We start from the raw sequence: 18,020 nt of genomic DNA, 5'->3' as shown, positions 1-18,020 counted from the left end.
TCCTCCTGCATTATAGAAAATAAAGGAGCTGGAGCAGCGTCTCTGCTTCCTTCTGTATTATGGAAAATAAAGGAGCTGGAGCAGCGTCTCTGCTTCCTCCTGTATTGTAGAAAATAAAGGTGATGGAGCAGCGTCACTGCTTCCTCCTGTATTGAAGAAAATAAAGGAGCTGGAGCAGCGTCACTGCTTCCTCCTGTATTGTAGAAAATAAAGGAGCTGGAGCAGCGTCACTGTTTCCTCCTGTATTATATAAAATAAAGGAGCTGGAGCTGCGTCACTGCTTCCTCCTGTATTATAGAAAATAAAGGAGGTGGAGCAGCGACACTGCTTCCTCCAGTATTGTAGAAAATAAAGGAGCTGGAGCCGCGACACTGCTTCCGCCTGTATTATAGAAAATAAAGGAGCTGAAGCAGCGTCACTGCTTCCTCCTGTATTACAGAAAATAAAGGAGCTGCAGCATCGTCTCTGCTTCCTCCTGTACTATAGAAAATAAAGGAGCTGGAGCAGCGTCTCTGCTTCCTCCTGCATTATAGAAAATAAAGGAGCTGGATTAGCGTCACTGCTTCCTCCTGTCTTATAGAAAATAAAGGAGCTGGAGCAGCGACACTGCTTCCTCCTGTATTGGAGAAAATAAATGAGCTGAAGCAGCGTCACTGCTTCCTCCTGTATTGTAGAAAATGAATGAGCTGAAGCAGCGTCATTGCTTCCTCCTGTATTAGAGAAAATAAAGGAGCTGGAGCAGTGTCACCGCTTCCTCCTGTATTATAGAAAATAAAGTAGCTGGAGCAGCGTCTCTGCTTCCTCCTGTATTATAGAAAATAAAGGAGCTGGATTAGCGTCACTGCTTCCTCCTGTCTTATAGAAAATAAAGAAGCTGGAGCAGCGTCACTGCTTCCTCCTGTATTATAGAAAATAATGGAGCTGGAGCAGCGTCTCTGCTTCCTCCTGTATTATTGAAAATAAAGGAGACGGAGTAACGTCTCTGCATCCTCCTGAATTATAGAAAATAAAGGAGCTGGAGCATCGTCTCTGCTTCCTCCTGTATTATTGAAAATACAGGTGATGGAACAACGTCTCTGCTTCCTCCTGTATTATAGAAAATAAAGGAGCTGGAGCAGCGTCTCTGCTTCCTCCTGTATTATAGCAAATAAAAGGAGCTGGAGCAGCGTCACTGCTTCCTCCTGTATTATAGAAAATGAAGGAGCTGGAGCAGCGACACTGCTTCCTCCTGTATTGTAGAAAATAAAGGAGCTGGAGCAGCGTCTCTGCTTCCTCCTGTATTATAGAAAATAAAAGAGCTGGATCAGCGTCACTGCTTCCTCCTGTATTATAGAAAATAAAGGAGCTGGAGGACCGTCACTGCTTCCTCCTGTATTATAGAAAATGAAGGAGCTGGAGCAGCGTAACTGCTTCCTCCTGGATTTTAGAAAATAACGGAGCTGGAGCAGCGTCACTGCTTCCTCCTGTATTATACAAAATAAAGGAGCTGGAGCAGCGACACTGCTTCCTCCTGTATCATTGAAAATAAAGGAGATGGAGCAGCGTCACTGCTTCCTCCTGTATTATAGAAAATAAAGGAGCTGGAGCAGCGTCATTGCTTTCTCCTGTATTATAGAAAATAAAGGAGCTGGAGCAGCGTCTCTGCTTCCTCCTGTATTATAGAAAATAAAGTAGCTGGAGCAGCGTCACTGCTTCCTCCTGTGTTATAGAAAATAAAGGAGATGGAGCAGCGTCTCTGCCTCCTCCTGTATTCTTGAAAATAAAGGAGATGAAGCAACGTCTCTGCTTCCTCCTGTATTATAGAAAATAAAGGAGCTGGAGCAGCGTCATTGCTTCCTCCTGTCTTGTAGAAAATAAAGGAGCTGGAGCAGCGTCATTGCTTCCTGCTGTATTGTAGAAAATAAAGGAGCTGGAGCAGCGTCATTGCTTCCTCCTGTATTGTAGAAAATAAAGGAGCTGGAGCAGCGACACTGCTTCCTCCTGTATCATGGAAAATAAAGGAGATGGAGCAGCGTCACTGCTTCCTCCTGTATAATAGAAAATAAAGGAGCTGGAGCAGCGTCATTGCTTCCTCCTGTATTGTCGAAAATAATGGAGCTGGAGCAGCGACACTGCTTCCTCCTGTATCATGGAAAATAAAGGGGCTGGAGCAGCGTCTCTGCTTCCTCCTGTATCATGGAAAATAAAGGAGCTGGAGCAGCGTCTCTGCTTCCTCCTGTATTATAGAAAATAAAGGAGCTGGAGCAGCGTCACTGCTTCCTCCTGTTTTGTAGAAAATAAAGGAGCTGTAGCAGCGTCATTGCTTCCTCCTGCATTATAGAAAATAAAGGAGCTGGAGCAGCGTCTCTGCTTCCTCCTGTATTATGGAAAATAAAGGAGCTGGAGCAGCGTCACTACTTCCTCATGTATTATAGAAAATAAAGGAGCTGGAGAAGCGTCTCTGCTTCCTCCTGTATTATAGAAAATAAAGGAGCTGGAGTAGCGTCTCTGCTTCCTCCTGTATTATAGAAAATAAAGGAGCTGGAGCAGCGTCTCTGCTTCCTCCTGTATTATAGAAAATAAAAGAGCTGGAGCAGCGTCTCTGCTTCCTCCTGTATTATAGAAAATAAAGGAGCTGAAGCAGCGTCACTGCTTCCTCCTGTATTATAGAAAATAAAGAAGCTGGAGCAGCGTCACTGCTTCCTCCTGTATTATAGAAAATAATGGAGCCGGAGCAGCGTCTCTGCTTCCTCCTGTATTATTGAAAATAAAGGAGATGGAGTAACGTCTCTGCATCCTCCTGAATTATAGAAAATAAAGGAGCTGGAGCATCGTCTCTGCTTCCTCCTGTGTTATTGAAAATACAGGTGATGGAGCAATGTCTCTGCTTCCTCCTGTATTATAGAAAATAAAGGAGCTGGAGCAGCGTCTCTGCTTCCTCCTGTATTATAGAAAATAAAGGAGCTGGAGGAGCGTCACTGCTTCCTCCTGTATTATAGAAAATGAAGGAGCTGGAGCAGCGACACTGCTTCCTCCGGTATTATAGAAAATAAAGGAGCTGGATCAGCGTCACTGCTTCCTCCTGTATTATAGAAAATGAAGGAGCTGGAGCAGCGTAACTGCTTCCTCCTGGATTTTAGAAAATAACGGAGCTGGAGCAGCGTCACTGCTTCCTCCTGTATTATACAAAATAAAGGAGCTGGAGCAGCGACACTGCTTCCTCCTGTATCATTGAAAATAAAGGAGATGGAGCAGCGTCTCTGCTTCCTCCTGTATTATAGAAAATAAAGGAGCTGGAGCAGCGTAATTGCTTCCTCCTGTATTATAGAAAATAAAGGAGCTGGAGCAGCGTCTCTGCCTCCTCCTGTATTCTTGAAAATAAAGGAGATGGAGCAACGTCTCTGCTTCCTCCTGTATTATAGAAAATAAAGGAGCTGGAGCAGCGTCATTGCTTCCTCCTGTATTGTAGAAAATAAAGGAGCTGGAGCAGCGTCATTGCTTCCTCCTGTATTGTAGAAAATAAAGGAGCTGGAGCAGCGACACTGCTTCCTCCTGTATCATGGAAAATAAAGGAGGTGGAGCAGCGTCACTGCTTCCTCCTGTATTATAGAAAATAAAGGAGCTGGAGCAGCGTCATTGCTTCCTCCTGTATTGTAGAAAATAAAGGAGCTGGAGCAGCGACACTGCTTCCTCCTGTATCATGGAAAATAAAGGAGCTGGAGCAGCGTCACTGCTTCCTTCTGTATAATAGAAAATAAAGGAGCTGGAGCAGCGACACTGCTTCCTCCTGTGTCATGGAAAATAAAGGGGCTGGAGCAGCGTCACTGATTCCTCCTGTATCATGGAAAATAAAGGAGCTGGAGCAGCGTCAATGCTTCCTCCTGTATTATGGAAAATAAAGGAGCTGGATCAGCGTCTCTGCTTCCTCCTGTATCATGGAAAATAAAGGAGCTGGAGCACCGTCTCTGCTTCCTCCTGTGTTATAGAAAATAAAGGAGCTGGAGCAGCGTCACTGCTTCCTCCTGTATTGTAGAAAATAAAGGAGCTGTAGCAGCGTCACTGCTTCCTCCTGCATTATAGAAAATAAAGGAGCTGGAGCAGCGTCTCTGCTTCCTCCTGTATTATGGAAAATAAAGGAGCTGGAGCAGCGTCTCTGCTTCCTCCTGTATTGTAGAAAATAAAGGAGCTGGAGCAGCGTCACTGCTTCCTCCTGTATTGTAGAAAATAAAGGAGCTGGAGCAGCGTCACTGCTTCCTCCTGTATTGTTGAAAATAAAGGAGCTGGAGCAGCGATACTGCATTCTCCTGTATCATGGAAAATAAAGGAGCTGGAGCAGCGTCTCTGCTTCCTCCTGTATGATAGAAAATAAAGGAGTTCGAGCAGCGTCTCTGCTTCCTCCAGTATTATAGAAAATAAAGGAGTTCGAGCAGTATCTCTGCTTCCTCCTGCATTATAGAAAATAAAGGGGCTGGAGCAGCGTCTCTGCTTCCTCCTGTATTATAGAAAATAAAGGAGCTGGAGCAGCGTCTCTGCTTCCTCCTGTATTATAGAAAATAAAGGAGACGGAGCAGCGACTCTGCTTCCTCCTGTATTGTAGAAAATAAAGGAGCTGGAGCAGCGTCACTGCTTCCTCCTGTATTATATAAAATAAAGGAGCTGGAGCTGCGTCACTGCTTCCTCCTGTATTCTCGAAAATAAAGGAGGTGGAGCAGCGACACTGCTTCCTCCTGTATTGTAGAAAATAAAGGAGCTGGAGCAGCGACACTGCTTCGTCCTGTATTATAGAAAATAAAGGAGCTGGAGCAGTGTCTCTGCTTCCTCCTGTAATGTAGAAAATAAAGGAGCTGGAGCAGCGTCACTGCTTCCTCCTGTATTGTAGAAAATAAAGGAGCTGGAGCATGTCTCTGCTTCCTCCTGTATTGTCGAAAATAAAGGAGCTGGAGCAGCGTCACTGCTTCCTCTTGTATTATAGAAAATAAAGGAGCTGGATCAGCGTCACTGCTTCCTTCTGTACATGGAAAATAAAGGGGCTGGAAATGCGTCTTTGCTTCCTCCTGTATCATGGAAAATATAGGAGCTGGAGCAGCGTCACTGCTTTCTCCTGTATTAGAGAAAATAAAGGCGCTGGAGCACCGACACTGCCTCCTCCTGTATTATAGAAAATAAAGGAGCCTGAACAGTGTTTCTGCTTCCTCTTGCAGTACAGAAAATAAAGGAGTTCGAGCAGCGTCTCTGCTTCCTCCTGTATTATAGAAAATAAAGGAGCTGGAGCAGCGTCACTGCTTCCTCCTGTATTATAGAAAATAAAGGAGCTGGAGCAGCGTCTCTGCTTCCTCCTGTATTATAGAAAATAAAGGAGCTGGAGCAGCGTCTCTGCTTCCTCCTGTATTATAGAAAATACAAGAGCTGGAGCAGCGTCTCTGCTTCCTCCTGTATTATAGAAAATAATGGAGCCGGAGCAGCGTCTCTGCTTCCTCCTGTATTATTGAAAATAAAGGAGATGGAGTAACGTCTCTGCATCCTCCTGAATTATAGAAAATAAAGGAGCTGGAGCATCGTCTCTGCTTCCTCCTGTGTTATTGAAAATACAGGTGATGGAGCAATGTCTCTGCTTCCTCCTGTATTATAGAAAATAAAGGAGCTGGAGCAGCGTCTCTGCTTCCTCCTGTATTATAGAAAATAAAGGAGCTGGAGGAGCGTCACTGCTTCCTCCTGTATTATAGAAAATGAAGGAGCTGGAGCAGCGACACTGCTTCCTCCGGTATTATAGAAAATAAAGGAGCTGGATCAGCGTCACTGCTTCCTCCTGTATTATAGAAAATGAAGGAGCTGGAGCAGCGTAACTGCTTCCTCCTGGATTTTAGAAAATAACGGAGCTGGAGCAGCGTCACTGCTTCCTCCTGTATTATACAAAATAAAGGAGCTGGAGCAGCGACACTGCTTCCTCCTGTATCATTGAAAATAAAGGAGATGGAGCAGCGTCTCTGCTTCCTCCTGTATTATAGAAAATAAAGGAGCTGGAGCAGCGTAATTGCTTCCTCCTGTATTATAGAAAATAAAGGAGCTGGAGCAGCGTCTCTGCCTCCTCCTGTATTCTTGAAAATAAAGGAGATGGAGCAACGTCTCTGCTTCCTCCTGTATTATAGAAAATAAAGGAGCTGGAGCAGCGTCATTGCTTCCTCCTGTATTGTAGAAAATAAAGGAGCTGGAGCAGCGTCATTGCTTCCTCCTGTATTGTAGAAAATAAAGGAGCTGGAGCAGCGACACTGCTTCCTCCTGTATCATGGAAAATAAAGGAGGTGGAGCAGCGTCACTGCTTCCTCCTGTATTATAGAAAATAAAGGAGCTGGAGCAGCGTCATTGCTTCCTCCTGTATTGTAGAAAATAAAGGAGCTGGAGCAGCGACACTGCTTCCTCCTGTATCATGGAAAATAAAGGAGCTGGAGCAGCGTCACTGCTTCCTTCTGTATAATAGAAAATAAAGGAGCTGGAGCAGCGACACTGCTTCCTCCTGTGTCATGGAAAATAAAGGGGCTGGAGCAGCGTCACTGATTCCTCCTGTATCATGGAAAATAAAGGAGCTGGAGCAGCGTCAATGCTTCCTCCTGTATTATGGAAAATAAAGGAGCTGGATCAGCGTCTCTGCTTCCTCCTGTATCATGGAAAATAAAGGAGCTGGAGCAGCGTCTCTTCTTCCTCCTGTGTTATAGAAAATAAAGGAGCTGGAGCAGCGTCACTGCTTCCTCCTGTATTGTAGAAAATAAAGGAGCTGTAGCAGCGTCACTGCTTCCTCCTGCATTATAGAAAATAAAGGAGCTGGAGCAGCGTCTCTGCTTCCTCCTGTATTATGGAAAATAAAGGAGCTGGAGCAGCGTCTCTGCTTCCTCCTGTATTGTAGAAAATAAAGGAGCTGGAGCAGCGTCACTGCTTCCTCCTGTATTGTAGAAAATAAAGGAGCTGGAGCAGCGTCACTGCTTCCTCCTGTATTGTTGAAAATAAAGGAGCTGGAGCAGCGATACTGCATTCTCCTGTATCATGGAAAATAAAGGAGCTGGAGCAGCGTCTCTGCTTCCTCCTGTATGATAGAAAATAAAGGAGTTCGAGCAGCGTCTCTGCTTCCTCCAGTATTATAGAAAATAAAGGAGTTCGAGCAGTATCTCTGCTTCCTCCTGCATTATAGAAAATAAAGGGGCTGGAGCAGCGTCTCTGCTTCCTCCTGTATTATAGAAAATAAAGGAGCTGGAGCAGCGTCTCTGCTTCCTCCTGTAATGTAGAAAATAAAGGAGCTGGAGCAGCGTCACTGCTTCCTCCTGTATTGTAGAAAATAAAGGAGCTGGAGCATGTCTCTGCTTCCTCCTGTATTGTCGAAAATAAAGGAGCTGGAGCAGCGTCACTGCTTCCTCTTGTATTATAGAAAATAAAGGAGCTGGATCAGCGTCACTGCTTCCTTCTGTACATGGAAAATAAAGGGGCTGGAAATGCGTCTTTGCTTCCTCCTGTATCATGGAAAATATAGGAGCTGGAGCAGCGTCACTGCTTTCTCCTGTATTAGAGAAAATAAAGGCGCTGGAGCACCGACACTGCCTCCTCCTGTATTATAGAAAATAAAGGAGCCTGAACAGTGTTTCTGCTTCCTCTTGCAGTACAGAAAATAAAGGAGTTCGAGCAGCGTCTCTGCTTCCTCCTGTATTATAGAAAATAAAGGAGCTGGAGCAGCGTCACTGCTTCCTCCTGTATTATAGAAAATAAAGGAGCTGGAGCAGCGTCTCTGCTTCCTCCTGTATTATAGAAAATAAAGGAGCTGGAGCAGCGTCTCTGCTTCCTCCTGTATTATAGAAAATACAAGAGCTGGAGCAGCGTCTCTGCTTCCTCCTGTATTATAGAAAATAAAGGAGCTGGATCAGCGTCATTGCTTCCTCCTGTATTATAGAAAATAAAGGAGCTGGAGCAACGTCTCTGCTTCCTCCTGTATTATAGAAAATAAAGTAGCTGGAGCAGCGTCACTGTTTCCTCCTGTGTTATAGAAAATAAAGGAGCTGGAGCAGCGTCTCTGCCGCCTCCTGTATTCTTGAAAAAAAATGAGATGGAGCAACGTCTCTGCTTCCTCCTGTTTTATAGAAAATAAAGGAGCTGGAGCAGCGTCATTGCTTCCTCCTGTCTTGTAGAAAATAAAGGAGATGGAGCAGCGTCATTGCTTCCTCCTGTATTGTAGAAAATAAAGGAGCTGGAGCTGCGTCACTGCTTCCTCCTGTATTCTCGAAAATAAAGGAGGTGGAGCAGCGACACTGCTTCCTCCTGTATTGTAGAAAATAAAGGAGCTGGAGCAGCGACACTGCTTCGTCCTGTATTATAGAAAATAAAGGAGCTGGAGCAGTGTCTCTGCTTCCTCCTGTAATGTAGAAAATAAAGGAGCTGGAGCAGCGTCACTGCTTCCTCCTGTATTGTAGAAAATAAAGGAGCTGGAGCATGTCTCTGCTTCCTCCTGTATTGTCGAAAATAAAGGAGCTGGAGCAGCGTCACTGCTTCCTCTTGTATTATAGAAAATAAAGGAGCTGGATCAGCGTCACTGCTTCCTTCTGTACATGGAAAATAAAGGGGCTGGAAATGCGTCTTTGCTTCCTCCTGTATCATGGAAAATATAGGAGCTGGAGCAGCGTCACTGCTTTCTCCTGTATTAGAGAAAATAAAGGCGCTGGAGCACCGACACTGCCTCCTCCTGTATTATAGAAAATAAAGGAGCCTGAACAGTGTTTCTGCTTCCTCTTGCAGTACAGAAAATAAAGGAGTTCGAGCAGCGTCTCTGCTTCCTCCTGTATTATAGAAAATAAAGGAGCTGGAGCAGCGTCACTGCTTCCTCCTGTATTATAGAAAATAAAGGAGCTGGAGCAGCGTCTCTGCTTCCTCCTGTATTATAGAAAATAAAGGAGCTGGAGCAGCGTCTCTGCTTCCTCCTGTATTATAGAAAATACAAGAGCTGGAGCAGCGTCTCTGCTTCCTCCTGTATTATAGAAAATAATGGAGCCGGAGCAGCGTCTCTGCTTCCTCCTGTATTATTGAAAATAAAGGAGATGGAGTAACGTCTCTGCATCCTCCTGAATTATAGAAAATAAAGGAGCTGGAGCATCGTCTCTGCTTCCTCCTGTGTTATTGAAAATACAGGTGATGGAGCAATGTCTCTGCTTCCTCCTGTATTATAGAAAATAAAGGAGCTGGAGCAGCGTCTCTGCTTCCTCCTGTATTATAGAAAATAAAGGAGCTGGAGGAGCGTCACTGCTTCCTCCTGTATTATAGAAAATGAAGGAGCTGGAGCAGCGACACTGCTTCCTCCGGTATTATAGAAAATAAAGGAGCTGGATCAGCGTCACTGCTTCCTCCTGTATTATAGAAAATGAAGGAGCTGGAGCAGCGTAACTGCTTCCTCCTGGATTTTAGAAAATAACGGAGCTGGAGCAGCGTCACTGCTTCCTCCTGTATTATACAAAATAAAGGAGCTGGAGCAGCGACACTGCTTCCTCCTGTATCATTGAAAATAAAGGAGATGGAGCAGCGTCTCTGCTTCCTCCTGTATTATAGAAAATAAAGGAGCTGGAGCAGCGTAATTGCTTCCTCCTGTATTATAGAAAATAAAGGAGCTGGAGCAGCGTCTCTGCCTCCTCCTGTATTCTTGAAAATAAAGGAGATGGAGCAACGTCTCTGCTTCCTCCTGTATTATAGAAAATAAAGGAGCTGGAGCAGCGTCATTGCTTCCTCCTGTATTGTAGAAAATAAAGGAGCTGGAGCAGCGTCATTGCTTCCTCCTGTATTGTAGAAAATAAAGGAGCTGGAGCAGCGACACTGCTTCCTCCTGTATCATGGAAAATAAAGGAGGTGGAGCAGCGTCACTGCTTCCTCCTGTATTATAGAAAATAAAGGAGCTGGAGCAGCGTCATTGCTTCCTCCTGTATTGTAGAAAATAAAGGAGCTGGAGCAGCGACACTGCTTCCTCCTGTATCATGGAAAATAAAGGAGCTGGAGCAGCGTCACTGCTTCCTTCTGTATAATAGAAAATAAAGGAGCTGGAGCAGCGACACTGCTTCCTCCTGTGTCATGGAAAATAAAGGGGCTGGAGCAGCGTCACTGATTCCTCCTGTATCATGGAAAATAAAGGAGCTGGAGCAGCGTCAATGCTTCCTCCTGTATTATGGAAAATAAAGGAGCTGGATCAGCGTCTCTGCTTCCTCCTGTATCATGGAAAATAAAGGAGCTGGAGCAGCGTCTCTGCTTCCTCCTGTGTTATAGAAAATAAAGGAGCTGGAGCAGCGTCACTGCTTCCTCCTGTATTGTAGAAAATAAAGGAGCTGTAGCAGCGTCACTGCTTCCTCCTGCATTATAGAAAATAAAGGAGCTGGAGCAGCGTCTCTGCTTCCTCCTGTATTATGGAAAATAAAGGAGCTGGAGCAGCGTCTCTGCTTCCTCCTGTATTGTAGAAAATAAAGGAGCTGGAGCAGCGTCACTGCTTCCTCCTGTATTGTAGAAAATAAAGGAGCTGGAGCAGCGTCACTGCTTCCTCCTGTATTGTTGAAAATAAAGGAGCTGGAGCAGCGATACTGCATTCTCCTGTATCATGGAAAATAAAGGAGCTGGAGCAGCGTCTCTGCTTCCTCCTGTATGATAGAAAATAAAGGAGTTCGAGCAGCGTCTCTGCTTCCTCCAGTATTATAGAAAATAAAGGAGTTCGAGCAGTATCTCTGCTTCCTCCTGCATTATAGAAAATAAAGGGGCTGGAGCAGCGTCTCTGCTTCCTCCTGTATTATAGAAAATAAAGGAGCTGGAGCAGCGTCTCTGCTTCCTCCTGTATTATAGAAAATAAAGGAGACGGAGCAGCGACTCTGCTTCCTCCTGTATTGTAGAAAATAAAGGAGCTGGAGCAGCGTCACTGCTTCCTCCTGTATTATATAAAATAAAGGAGCTGGAGCTGCGTCACTGCTTCCTCCTGTATTCTCGAAAATAAAGGAGGTGGAGCAGCGACACTGCTTCCTCCTGTATTGTAGAAAATAAAGGAGCTGGAGCAGCGACACTGCTTCGTCCTGTATTATAGAAAATAAAGGAGCTGGAGCAGTGTCTCTGCTTCCTCCTGTAATGTAGAAAATAAAGGAGCTGGAGCAGCGTCACTGCTTCCTCCTGTATTGTAGAAAATAAAGGAGCTGGAGCATGTCTCTGCTTCCTCCTGTATTGTCGAAAATAAAGGAGCTGGAGCAGCGTCACTGCTTCCTCTTGTATTATAGAAAATAAAGGAGCTGGATCAGCGTCACTGCTTCCTTCTGTACATGGAAAATAAAGGGGCTGGAAATGCGTCTTTGCTTCCTCCTGTATCATGGAAAATATAGGAGCTGGAGCAGCGTCACTGCTTTCTCCTGTATTAGAGAAAATAAAGGCGCTGGAGCACCGACACTGCCTCCTCCTGTATTATAGAAAATAAAGGAGCCTGAACAGTGTTTCTGCTTCCTCTTGCAGTACAGAAAATAAAGGAGTTCGAGCAGCGTCTCTGCTTCCTCCTGTATTATAGAAAATAAAGGAGCTGGAGCAGCGTCACTGCTTCCTCCTGTATTATAGAAAATAAAGGAGCTGGAGCAGCGTCTCTGCTTCCTCCTGTATTATAGAAAATAAAGGAGCTGGAGCAGCGTCTCTGCTTCCTCCTGTATTATAGAAAATACAAGAGCTGGAGCAGCGTCTCTGCTTCCTCCTGTATTATAGAAAATAAAGGAGCTGGATCAGCGTCATTGCTTCCTCCTGTATTATAGAAAATAAAGGAGCTGGAGCAACGTCTCTGCTTCCTCCTGTATTATAGAAAATAAAGTAGCTGGAGCAGCGTCACTGTTTCCTCCTGTGTTATAGAAAATAAAGGAGCTGGAGCAGCGTCTCTGCCGCCTCCTGTATTCTTGAAAAAAAATGAGATGGAGCAACGTCTCTGCTTCCTCCTGTTTTATAGAAAATAAAGGAGCTGGAGCAGCGTCATTGCTTCCTCCTGTCTTGTAGAAAATAAAGGAGATGGAGCAGCGTCATTGCTTCCTCCTGTATTGTAGAAAATAAAGGAGCTGGAGCAGCGTCATTGCTTCCTCCTGTATTGTCGAAAATAAAGGAGCTGGAGCAGCGACACTGCTTCCTCCTGTATCATGGAAAATAAAGGGGCTGGAGCAGCGTCTCTGCTTCCTCCTGTATCATGGAAAATAAAGGAGCTGGAGCAGCGTCTCTGCTTCCTCCTGTATTATAGAAAATAAAGGAGCTGGAGCAGCGTCACTGCTTCCTCCTGTTTTGTAGAAAATAAAGGAGCTGTAGCAGCGTCATTGCTTCCTCCTGCATTATAGAAAATAAAGGAGCTGGAGCAGCGTCTCTGCTTCCTCCTGTATTATGGAAAATAAAGGAGCTGGAGCAGCGTCACTACTTCCTCATGTATTATAGAAAATAAAGGAGCTGGAGAAGCGTCTCTGCTTCCTCCTGTATTATACAAAATAAAGGAGCTGGAGTAGCGTCTCTGCTTCCTCCTGTATTATAGAAAATAAAGGAGCTGGAGCAGCGTCTCTGCTTCCTCCTGTATTATAGAAAATAAAAGAGCTGGAGCAGCGTCTCTGCTTCCTCCTGTATTATAGAAAATAAAGGAGCTGAAGCAGCGTCACTGCTTCCTCCTGTATTATAGAAAATAAAGAAGCTGGAGCAGCGTCACTGCTTCCTCCTGTATTATAGAAAATAATGGAGCTGGAGCAGCGTCTCTGCTTCCTCCTGTATTATTGAAAATAAAGGAGATGGAGTAACGTCTCTGCATCCTCCTGTGTTATTGAAAATACAGGTGATGGAGCAATGTCTCTGCTTCCTCCTGTATTATAGAAACTAAAGGAGCTGGAGCAGCGTCTCTGCTTCCTCCTGTATTATAGAAAATAAAGGAGCTGGAGTAGCGTCACTGCTTCCTCCTTATATTATAGAAAATGAAGGAGCTGGAGCAGCGACACTGCTTCCTCCGGTATTATAGAAAATAAAGGAGCTGGATCAGCGTCACTGCTTCCTCATGTATTATAGAAAATAAAGGAGCTGGAGGACCGTCACTGCTTCCTCCTGTATTATAGAAAATGAAGGAGCTGGAGCAGCGTAACTGCTTCCTCCTGGATTTTAGAAAATAACGGAGCTGGAGCAGCGTCACTGCTTCCTCCTGTATTATACAAAATAAAGGAGCTGGAGCAGCGACACTGCTTCCTCCTGTATCATTGAAAATAAAGGAGATGGAGCAGCGTCACTGCTTCCTCCTGTATTATAGAAAATAAAGGAGCTGGAGCAGCGTCATTGCTTCCTCCTGTATTATAGAAAATAAAGGAGCTGGAGCAGCGTCTCTGCTTCCTCCTGTATTATAGAAAATAAAGTAGCTGGAGCAGCGTCACTGCTTCCTCCTGTATTATAGAAAATAAAGGAGCTGGAGCAGCGTCTCTGCCTCCTCCTGTATTCTTGAAAATAAAGGAGATGGAGCAACGTCTCTGCTTCCTCCTGTATTATAGAAAATAAAGGAGCTGGAGCAGCGTCATTGCTTCCTCCTGTATTGTAGAAAATAAAGGAGCTGGAGCAGCGTCATTGCATCCTCCTGTATTGTAGAAAATAAAGGAGCTGGAGCAGCGACACTGCTTCCTCCTGTATCATGGAAAATAAAGGAGATGGAGCAGCGTCACTGCTTCCTCCTGTATTATAGAAAATAAAGGAGCTGGAGCAGCGTCATTGCTTCCTCCTGTATTGTAGAAAATAAAGGAGCTGGAGCAGCGACACTGCTTCCTCCTGTATCATGGAAAATAAAGGAGCTGGAGCAGCGTCACTGCTTCCTTCTGTATAATAGAAAATAAAGGAGCTGGAGCAGCGACACTGCTTCCTCCTGTGTCATGGAAAATAAAGGGGCTGGAGCAGCGTCACTGCTTCCTCCTGTATTATAGAAAATAAAGGAGCTGGAGCAGCGTCAATGCTTCCTCCTGTATTATGGAAAATAAAGGAGCTGGATCAGCGTCTCTGCTTCCTCCTGTATCATGGAAAATAAAGGAGCTGGAGCAGCGTCTCTGCTTCCTCCTGTGTTATAGAAAATAAAGGAGCTGGAGCAGCGTCACTGCTTCCTCCTGTATTGTAGAAAATAAAGGAGCTGTAGCAGCGTCACTGCTTCCTCCTGCATTATAGAAAATAAAGGAGCTGGAGCAGCGTCTCTGCTTCCTCCTGTATTATGGAAAATAAAGGAGCTGGAGCAGCGTCTCTGCTTCCTCCTGTATTGTAGAAAATAAAGGAGCTGGAGCAGCGTCACTGCTTCCTCCTGTATTGTAGAAAATAAAGGAGCTGGAGCAGCGTCACTGCTTCCTCCTGTATTGTTGAAAATAAAGGAGCTGGAGCAGCGATACTGCATTCTCCTGTATCATGGAAAATAAAGGAGCTGGAGCAGCGTCTCTGTTTCCTCCTGTATTATAGAAAATAAAGGAGTTCGAGCAGCGTCTCTGCTTCCTCCAGTATTATAGAAAATAAAGGAGTTCGAGCAGTATCTCTGCTTCCTCCTGCATTATAGAAAATAAAGGTGCTGGAGCAGCGTCTCTGCTTCCTCCTGTATTATAGAAAATAAAGGAGCTGGAGCAGCGTCTCTGCTTCCTCCTGTATTATAGAAAATAAAGGAGACGGAGCAGCGACTCTGCTTCCTCCTGTATTGTAGAAAATAAAGGAGCTGGAGCAGCGTCACTGCTTCCTCCTGTATTATATAAAATAAAGGAGCTGGAGCTGCGTCACCGCTTCCTCCTGTATTCTCGAAAATAAAGGAGGTGGAGCAGCGACACCGCTTCCTCCTGTATTGTAGAAAATAAAGGAGCTGGAGCAGCGACACTGCTTCATCTTGTATTATAGAAAATAAAGGAGCTGGAGCAGTGTCTCTGCTTCCTCCTGTATTGTAGAAAATAAAGGAGCTGGAGCAGCGTCACTGCTTCCTCCTGTATTGTAGAAAATAAAGGAGCTGGAGCATGTCTCTGCTTCCTCGTGTATTGTCGAAAATAAAGGAGCTGGAGCAGCGTCACTGCTTCCTCTTGTATTATAGAAAATAAAGGAGCTGGATCAGCGTCACTGCTTCCTTCTGTACATGGAAAATAAAGGGGCTGGAAATGCGTCTTTGCTTCCTCCTGTATCATGGAAAATATAGGAGCTGGAGCAGCGTCACTGCTTTCTCCTGTATTAGAGAAAATAAAGGCGCTGGAGCACCGACACTGCCTCCTCCTGTATTATAGAAAATAAAGGAGCCTGAACAGTGTTTCTGCTTCCTCTTGCAGTATAGAAAATAAAGGAGTTCGAGCAGCGTCTCTGCTTCCTCCTGTATTATAGAAAATAAAGGAGCTGGAGCAGCGTCTCTGCTTCCTCCTGTATTATAGAAAATAAAGGAGCTGGAGCAGCGTCTCTGCTTCCTCCTGTATTATAGAAAATACAAGAGCTGGAGCAGCGTCTCTGCTTCCTCCTGTATTAAAGAAAATAAAGGAGCTGAAGCAGCGTCACTGCTTCCTCCTGTATTATAGAAAATAAAGAAGCTGGAGCAGCGTCACTGCTTCCTCCTGTATTATAGAAAATAAAGGAGCTGGAGTAGTGTCATTGCTTCCTCCTGTATTGTAGAAAATAAAGGAGCTGGAGCAGCGACACTGCTTCCTCCTGTATTATAGAAAATAAAGGAGCTGGAGCATGTCTCTGCTTCCTCCTGTATTGTAGAAAATAAAGGAGCTGGAGCAGCGTCACTGAGTCCTCCTGTATTATAGAAAATAAAGGAGCTGGATCAGCGTCACTGCTTCCTCATGTATTATAGAAAATAAAGGATCTGGAGAAGCGTCTCTGCTTCCTCCTGTATTATAGAAAATAAAGGAGCTGGAGTAGCGTCTCTGCTTCCTCCTGTATTATAGAAAATAAAGGAGCTGGAGCAGCGTCTCTGCTTCCTCCTGTATTATAGAAAATAAAGGAGCTGGAGCAGCGTCTCTGCTTCCTCCTGTATTATAGAAAATACAAGAGCTGGAGCAGCGTCTCTGCTTCCTCCTGTATTATAGAAAATAAAGGAGCTGAAGCAGCGTCACTGCTTCCTCCTGTATTATAGAAAATAAAGAAGCTGGAGCAGCGTCACTGCTTCCTCCTGTATTATAGAAAATAAAGGAGCTGGAGTAGTGTCATTGCTTCCTCCTTTATTGTAGAAAATAAAGGAGCTGGAGCAGCGACACTGCTTCCTCCTGTATTATAGAAAATAAAGGAGCTGGAGCATGTCTCTGCTTCCTCCTGTATTGTAGAAAATAAAGGAGCTGGAGCAGCGTCACTGATTCCTCCTGTATTATAGAAAATAAAGGAGCTGGATCAGCGTCACTGCTTCCTCATGTATTATAGAAAATAAAGGATCTGGAGAAGCGTCTCTGCTTCCTCCTGTATTATAGAAAATAAAGGAGCTGGAGTAGCGTCTCTGCTTCCTCCTGTATTATAGAAAATAAAGGAGCTGGAGCAGCGTCTCTGCTTCCTCCTGTATTGTAGAATATAAAGGAGCTGGAGCAGCGTCACTGCTTCCTCCTGTATTGTAGAAAATAAAGGAGCTGGAGTAGCGTCACTGCTTCTTCCTGTATCGTAGAAAATAAAGGAGCTGGAGCAGCGACACTGCTTCCTCCTGTATTATAGAAAATAAAGGCGCGCGAGAACCGACACTGCCTCCTCCTGTATTATAGAAAATAAAGGAGCCTGAACAGTGTTTCTGCTTCCTCTTGCAGTATAGAAAATAAAGGAGCTGGAGCAGCGTCACTGCTTCCTCCTGTATTGTAGAAAATAAAGGAGCTGGAGTAGCGTCACTGCTTCTTCCTGTATCGTAGAAAATAAAGGAGCTGGAGCAGCGACACTGCTTCCTCCTGTATTATAGAAAATAAAGGAGCTGGAGCAGGGTCTCTGCTTCCTCCTGTATTATAGAAAATAAAAGAGCTGGAGCAGCGTCACTGCTTCCTCATGTATTATAGAAAATAAAGGAGCTGGAGAAGCGTCTCTGCTTCCTCCTGTATTATAGAAAATAAAGGAGCTGGAGTAGCGTCTCTGCTTCCTCCTGTATTATAGAAAATAAAGGAGCTGGAGCAGCGTCTCTGCTTCCTCCTGTATTATAGAAAATGAAGGAGCTGGAGCAGCGACACTGCTTCCTCCTGTATTGTAGAAAATAAATGAGCTGGAGCAGCGTCTCTGCTTCCTCCTGTATTATAGAAAATAAAAGAGCTGGATCAGCGTCACTGCTTCCTCCTGTATTATAGAAAATAAAGGAGCTGGAGGACCGTCACTGCTTCCTCCTGTATTATACAAAATAAAGGAGCTGGAGCAGCGACACTGCTTCCTCCTGTATCATTGAAAATAAAGGAGATGGAGCAGCGTCACTGCTTCCTCCTGTATTATAGAAAATAAAGGAGCTGGAGCAGCGTCATTGCTTCCTCCTGTATTATAGAAAATAAAGGAGCTGGAGCAGCGTCTCTGCTTCCTCCTGTATTATAGAAAATAAAGTAGCTGGAGCAGCGTCACTGCTTCCTCCTGTGTTATAGAAAATAAAGGAGCTGGAGCAGCGTCTCTGCCTCCTCCTGTATTCTTGAAAATAAAGGAGATGGAGCAACGTCTCTGCTTCCTCCTGTATTATAGAAAATAAAGGAGCTGGAGCAGCGTCATTGCTTCCTCCTGTCTTGTAGAAAATAAAGGAGCTGGAGCAGCGTCATTGCTTCCTCCTGTATTGTAGAAAATAAAGAAGCTGGAGCAGCGTCATTGCTTCCTCCTGTATTGTAGAAAATAAAGGAGCTGGAGCAGCGACACTGCTTCCTCCTGTATCATGGAAAATAAAGGAGATGGAGCAGCGTCACTGCTTCCTCCTGTATTATAGAAAATAAAGGAGCTGGAGCAGCGTCATTGCTTCCTCCTGTATTGTCGAAAATAAAGGAGCTGGAGCAGCGACACTGCTTCCTCCTGTATCATGGAAAATAAAGGGGCTGGAGCAGCGTCTCTGCTTCCTCCTGTATCATGGAAAATAAAGGAGC

The sequence above is a fragment of the Chiloscyllium plagiosum genome, unplaced genomic scaffold (genome assembly GCF_037043375.1).
Source record: "Chiloscyllium plagiosum isolate Xiang-an unplaced genomic scaffold, Cpla_swu_hap1 HiC_scaffold_27, whole genome shotgun sequence".
In the NCBI taxonomy this organism is placed as follows: domain Eukaryota; kingdom Metazoa; phylum Chordata; class Chondrichthyes; order Orectolobiformes; family Hemiscylliidae; genus Chiloscyllium; species Chiloscyllium plagiosum.
Note: the sequence above shows the minus strand (reverse complement) of the source record.